Consider the following 7,784-nt stretch of genomic DNA (forward strand, 5'->3'; position numbering starts at 1 on the left):
TAAACGGAAAATCAGGAACATTTTAGTTAATTCTAATGAAAACACATTGATTTTTATCATTTGTATTGGAAACAACATTGTCATATGTCTTTTCTTGGATCTAAATAATACGAAACCTCGCTCTATGATTTGAAGTTAAAATCCTCAAATATTATTATATAGTGACTTTTTCACGTTTTTCATGTCGTTTGATATTACGTAAATATATTCATTTTTACCAATATTTCGATACTATTTCATGTAGTATCACGATATGTGATTTGGCCTTCAAATCACAGAAATTCGCATAATATTGCATTTTAAGCAAGTTTTCTTGCATTTTGTTTCGTACGAAAAATCATCGAATTTAGCAATATTTTGACGTTTATCATCCCCTTTTCCTTCATGTGATTTAAACAAAATATCATCGAATTAGGCAATATTTTGCCGTTTTTCCACGTTTTTGTGAATTTTCAGTCCATGGGTATTAATTCATATATGTACAATGAAAATGATGCAAACACATAATTAATGAGATAATAACCTTAAATACTTCATTTTCAATCAACTATTTGTTTCTCGTTAAAATACTGAGTAAGATATTGAAAAGGGGAGAAGTTCTGTTTTTATTGCATATATCGACGTTTCAGCCGGAATAGAGCGATTTTCGTGTACATCTTCCATCGGTAATATAAACGGAAAACCAGGAACATTTTAGTTAATTCTAATGAAAATACTTTGATTTTTATCATTTGTATTGGAAACAACATTGTCATATGTCTTTTCTTGGATCCAAATAATACGAAACCTCGCTCTATGATTTGAAGTTAAAATCCTCAAATATGGTTAAATAGTGACTTTTTTCACGTTTTTCATGTAGTTTGATATTACGTAAATATATTCATTTTTACCAAAATTTCGATACTATTTCATGTAGTATCACGATATGTGATTTGGCCTTGAAATTTCAGAATTTCGCATAATATTGCATTTTAAGCAAGTTTTCTTGCATTTTGTTTCGTACGAAAAATCATCGAATTTAGCAATATTTTGACGTTTATCATCCCCTTTTCCTTCATGTGATTTAAACAAAATAACATCGAATTAGGCAATATTTTGCCGTTTTCGACGTTTTTGTGAATTTTCAGTCCATGGGTATTAATTCATATGTATACGATAAAAATGATGCAAACACATAATTGATTAGATAATAACCTTAAATACTTCATTTTCAATCATCTATTTGTTTCTCGTTAAAATACTGAGTAAGATGTTGAAAAGGGGAGAAGTTCGGTTTTTATTGCATATATCGACGTTTCAGCCGGATTAGAGCGGTTTTACGTGTACATCTTCCCTCGTTAATATAAACGGAAAATCAAGAACATTATAGTTAATTCTAATGAAAACACATTGTTTTTTATCATTTGTATTGGAAACAACATTGTCATATGTCTTTTCTTGGAACTAAATAATACGAAACCTCGCTCTATGATTTGAAGGTAAAATCCTCAAATATGGTAAAATAGTGACTTTTTCACGTTAATCATGTAGTTTGATATTACGCATATATATTCATTTTTACCAATATTTCGATACTATTTCATGTAGTATCACGATATGTGATTTGGCCTTCAAATCTCAGAATTTCGCATAATATTGCATTTTAAGCAAGTTTCCTTGCATTTTGTTTCGTACAAAAAATCATCGAATATAGCAATATTTTGACGTTTATCATCTCCTTTTCCTTCATGTGATTTAAACAAAATATCATCGAATTAGGCAATATTTTGCCGTTTTCAACGTTTTTGTGAATTTTCAGTCCATGGGTTTTAATTCATTTATATACGACAAAAATGATGCAAACACATAATTGATTAGATAATAACCTTAAATACTTCATTTTCAATCAACTATTTCTTTCTCGTTAAAATACTGAGTAAATTATTGAAAGGGGGAGGAGTTCTGATTTTATTGCATATATCGACGTTTCAGCCGGAATAGAGCGGTTTTACGTGTACATCTTCCATCAGTAATATAAACGGAAAATCAGGAACATTTTAGTTAATTCTAATGAAAACACATTGATTTTTATCATTTGTATTGGAAACAACATTGTCATATGTCTTTTCTTGGATCTAAATAATACGAAACCTCGCTCTATGATTTGAAGTTAAAATCCTCAAATATTATTATATAGTGACTTTTTTTACGTTTTTCATGTCGTTTGATATTACGTAAATATATTCATTTTTACCAATATTTCGATACCATTTCATGTAGTATCACGATATGTGATTTGGCCTTCAAATCACAGAAATTCGCATAATATTGCATTTTAAGCAAGTTTTCTTCCATTTTGTTTCGTACGAAAAATCATCGAATTTAGCAATATTTTGACGTTTATCATCCCCTTTTCCTTCATGTGATTTAAACAAAATATCATCGAATTAGGCAATATTTTGCCGTTTTCCACGTTTTTGTGAATTTTCAGTCCATGGGTTTTAATTCATATATATACGATAAAAATGATGCAAACACATAATTGATTAGATAATAACCTTAAATACTTCATTTTCAATCAACTATTTCTTTCTCGTTAAAATACTGAGTAAGATATTGGAAGGGGGAGAAGTTCTGATTTTATTGCATATATCGACGTTTCAGCCAGAATAGAGCGGTTTTCGTGTACATCTTCCATCGGTAATATAAACGGAAAATCAGGAACATTTTAGTTAATTCTAATGAAAACACATTGATTTTTATCATTTGTATTGGAAACAACATTGTCATATGTCTTTTCTTGGATCTAAATAATACGAAACCTCGCTCTATGATTTGAAGTTAAAATCCTCAAATATTATTATATAGTGACTTTTTCACGTTTTTCATGTCGTTTGATATTACGTAAATATATTCATTTTTACCAATATTTCGATACTATTTCATGTAGTATCACGATATGTGATTTGGCCTTCAAATCACAGAAATTCGCATAATATTGCATTTTAAGCAAGTTTTCTTGCATTTTGTTTCGTACGAAAAATCATCGAATTTAGCAATATTTTGACGTTTATCATCCCCTTTTCCTTCATGTGATTTAAACAAAATATCATCGAATTAGGCAATATTTTGCCGTTTTTCCACGTTTTTGTGAATTTTCAGTCCATGGGTATTAATTCATATATGTACAATGAAAATGATGCAAACACATAATTAATGAGATAATAACCTTAAATACTTCATTTTCAATCAACTATTTGTTTCTCGTTAAAATACTGAGTAAGATATTGAAAAGGGGAGAAGTTCTGTTTTTATTGCATATATCGACGTTTCAGCCGGAATAGAGCGATTTTCGTGTACATCTTCCATCGGTAATATAAACGGAAAACCAGGAACATTTTAGTTAATTCTAATGAAAATACTTTGATTTTTATCATTTGTATTGGAAACAACATTGTCATATGTCTTTTCTTGGATCCAAATAATACGAAACCTCGCTCTATGATTTGAAGTTAAAATCCTCAAATATGGTTAAATAGTGACTTTTTTCACGTTTTTCATGTAGTTTGATATTACGTAAATATATTCATTTTTACCAAAATTTCGATACTATTTCATGTAGTATCACGATATGTGATTTGGCCTTGAAATTTCAGAATTTCGCATAATATTGCATTTTAAGCAAGTTTTCTTGCATTTTGTTTCGTACGAAAAATCATCGAATTTAGCAATATTTTGACGTTTATCATCCCCTTTTCCTTCATGTGATTTAAACAAAATAACATCGAATTAGGCAATATTTTGCCGTTTTCGACGTTTTTGTGAATTTTCAGTCCATGGGTATTAATTCATATGTATACGATAAAAATGATGCAAACACATAATTGATTAGATAATAACCTTAAATACTTCATTTTCAATCATCTATTTGTTTCTCGTTAAAATACTGAGTAAGATGTTGAAAAGGGGAGAAGTTCGGTTTTTATTGCATATATCGACGTTTCAGCCGGATTAGAGCGGTTTTACGTGTACATCTTCCCTCGTTAATATAAACGGAAAATCAAGAACATTATAGTTAATTCTAATGAAAACACATTGTTTTTTATCATTTGTATTGGAAACAACATTGTCATATGTCTTTTCTTGGAACTAAATAATACGAAACCTCGCTCTATGATTTGAAGGTAAAATCCTCAAATATGGTAAAATAGTGACTTTTTCACGTTAATCATGTAGTTTGATATTACGCATATATATTCATTTTTACCAATATTTCGATACTATTTCATGTAGTATCACGATATGTGATTTGGCCTTCAAATCTCAGAATTTCGCATAATATTGCATTTTAAGCAAGTTTCCTTGCATTTTGTTTCGTACAAAAAATCATCGAATATAGCAATATTTTGACGTTTATCATCTCCTTTTCCTTCATGTGATTTAAACAAAATATCATCGAATTAGGCAATATTTTGCCGTTTTCAACGTTTTTGTGAATTTTCAGTCCATGGGTTTTAATTCATTTATATACGACAAAAATGATGCAAACACATAATTGATTAGATAATAACCTTAAATACTTCATTTTCAATCAACTATTTCTTTCTCGTTAAAATACTGAGTAAATTATTGAAAGGGGGAGGAGTTCTGATTTTATTGCATATATCGACGTTTCAGCCGGAATAGAGCGGTTTTACGTGTACATCTTCCATCAGTAATATAAACGGAAAATCAGGAACATTTTAGTTAATTCTAATGAAAACACATTGATTTTTATCATTTGTATTGGAAACAACATTGTCATATGTCTTTTCTTGGATCTAAATAATACGAAACCTCGCTCTATGATTTGAAGTTAAAATCCTCAAATATTATTATATAGTGACTTTTTTTACGTTTTTCATGTCGTTTGATATTACGTAAATATATTCATTTTTACCAATATTTCGATACCATTTCATGTAGTATCACGATATGTGATTTGGCCTTCAAATCACAGAAATTCGCATAATATTGCATTTTAAGCAAGTTTTCTTCCATTTTGTTTCGTACGAAAAATCATCGAATTTAGCAATATTTTGACGTTTATCATCCCCTTTTCCTTCATGTGATTTAAACAAAATATCATCGAATTAGGCAATATTTTGCCGTTTTCCACGTTTTTGTGAATTTTCAGTCCATGGGTTTTAATTCATATATATACGATAAAAATGATGCAAACACATAATTGATTAGATAATAACCTTAAATACTTCATTTTCAATCAACTATTTCTTTCTCGTTAAAATACTGAGTAAGATATTGGAAGGGGGAGAAGTTCTGATTTTATTGCATATATCGACGTTTCAGCCAGAATAGAGCGGTTTTCGTGTACATCTTCCATCGGTAATATAAACGGAAAATCAGGAACATTTTAGTTAATTCTAATGAAAACACATTGATTTTTATCATTTGTATTGGAAACAACATTGTCATATGTCTTTTCTTGGATCTAAATAATACGAAACCTCGCTCTATGATTTGAAGTTAAAATCCTCAAATATTATTATATAGTGACTTTTTCACGTTTTTCATGTCGTTTGATATTACGTAAATATATTCATTTTTACCAATATTTCGATACTATTTCATGTAGTATCACGATATGTGATTTGGCCTTCAAATCACAGAAATTCGCATAATATTGCATTTTAAGCAAGTTTTCTTGCATTTTGTTTCGTACGAAAAATCATCGAATTTAGCAATATTTTGACGTTTATCATCCCCTTTTCCTTCATGTGATTTAAACAAAATATCATCGAATTAGGCAATATTTTGCCGTTTTTCCACGTTTTTGTGAATTTTCAGTCCATGGGTATTAATTCATATATGTACGATGAAAATGATGCAAACACATAATTGATTAGATAATAACCTTAAATACTTCATTTTCAATCAACTATTTCTTTCTCGTTAAAATACTGAGTAAGATATTGGAAGGGGGAGAAGTTCTGATTTTATTGCATATATCGACGTTTCAGCCAGAATAGAGCGGTTTTCGTGTACATCTTCCATCGGTAATATAAACGGAAAATCAGGAACATTTTAGTTAATTCTAATGAAACCACATTGATTTTTATCATTTGTATTGGAAACAACATTGTCATATGTCTTTTCTTGGATCTAAATAATACGAAACCTCGCTTTATGATTTGAAGTTAAAATCCTCAAATATGGTTATATAGTGACTTTTTCACGTTTTTCATGTAGTTTGATATTACGTAAATATATTCATTTTTACCAATATTTCGATACTATTTCATGTAGTATCACGATATGTGATTTGGCCTTCAAATCTCAGAATTTCGCATAATATTGCATTTTAAGCAAGTTTCCTTGCATTTTGTTTCGTACGAAAAATCATCGAATATAGCAATATTTTGACGTTTATCATCTCCTTTTCCTTCATGTGATTTAAACAAAATATCATCGAATTAGGCAATATTTTGCCGTTTTCAACGTTTTTGTGAATTTTCAGTCCATGGGTTTTAATTCATTTATATACGACAAAAATGATGCAAACACATAATTGATTAGATAATAACCTTAAATACTTCATTTTCAATCAACTATTTCTTTCTCGTTAAAATACTGAGTAAATTATTGAAAGGGGGAGGAGTTCTGATTTTATTGCATATATCGACGTTTCAGCCGGAATAGAGCGGTTTTACGTGTACATCTTCCATCAGTAATATAAACGGAAAATCAGGAACATTTTAGTTAATTCTAATGAAAACACATTGATTTTTATCATTTGTATTGGAAACAACATTGTCATATGTCTTTTCTTGGATCTAAATAATACGAAACCTCGCTCTATGATTTGAAGTTAAAATCCTCAAATATTATTATATAGTGACTTTTTTTACGTTTTTCATGTCGTTTGATATTACGTAAATATATTCATTTTTACCAATATTTCGATACCATTTCATGTAGTATCACGATATGTGATTTGGCCTTCAAATCACAGAAATTCGCATAATATTGCATTTTAAGCAAGTTTTCTTGCATTTTGTTTCGTACGAAAAATCATCGAATTTAGCAATATTTTGACGTTTATCATCCCCTTTTCCTTCATGTGATTTAAACAAAATATCATCGAATTAGGCAATATTTTGCCGTTTTCCACGTTTTTGTGAATTTTCAGTCCATGGGTTTTAATTCATATATATACGATAAAAATGATGCAAACACATAATTGATTAGATAATAACCTTAAATACTTCATTTTCAATCAACTATTTCTTTCTCGTTAAAATACTGAGTAAGATATTGGAAGGGGGAGAAGTTCTGATTTTATTGCATATATCGACGTTTCAGCCAGAATAGAGCGGTTTTCGTGTACATCTTCCATCGGTAATATAAACGGAAAATCAGGAACATTTTTGTTAATTCTAATGAAAACACATTGATTTTTATCATTTGTATTGGAAACAACATTGTCATATGTCTTTTCTTGGATCTAAATAATACGAAACCTCGCTCTATGATTTGAAGTTAAAATCCTCAAATATTATTATATAGTGACTTTTTCACGTTTTTCATGTCGTTTGATATTACGTAAATATATTCATTTTTACCAATATTTCGATACTATTTCATGTAGTATCACGATATGTGATTTGGCCTTCAAATCACAGAAATTCGCATAATATTGCATTTTAAGCAAGTTTTCTTGCATTTTGTTTCGTACGAAAAATCATCGAATTTAGCAATATTTTGACGTTTATCATCCCCTTTTCCTTCATGTGATTTAAACAAAA

The sequence above is a fragment of the Procambarus clarkii genome, unplaced genomic scaffold, assembly GCF_040958095.1.
Source record: "Procambarus clarkii isolate CNS0578487 unplaced genomic scaffold, FALCON_Pclarkii_2.0 HiC_scaffold_126, whole genome shotgun sequence".
Classification (NCBI taxonomy): domain Eukaryota; kingdom Metazoa; phylum Arthropoda; class Malacostraca; order Decapoda; family Cambaridae; genus Procambarus; species Procambarus clarkii.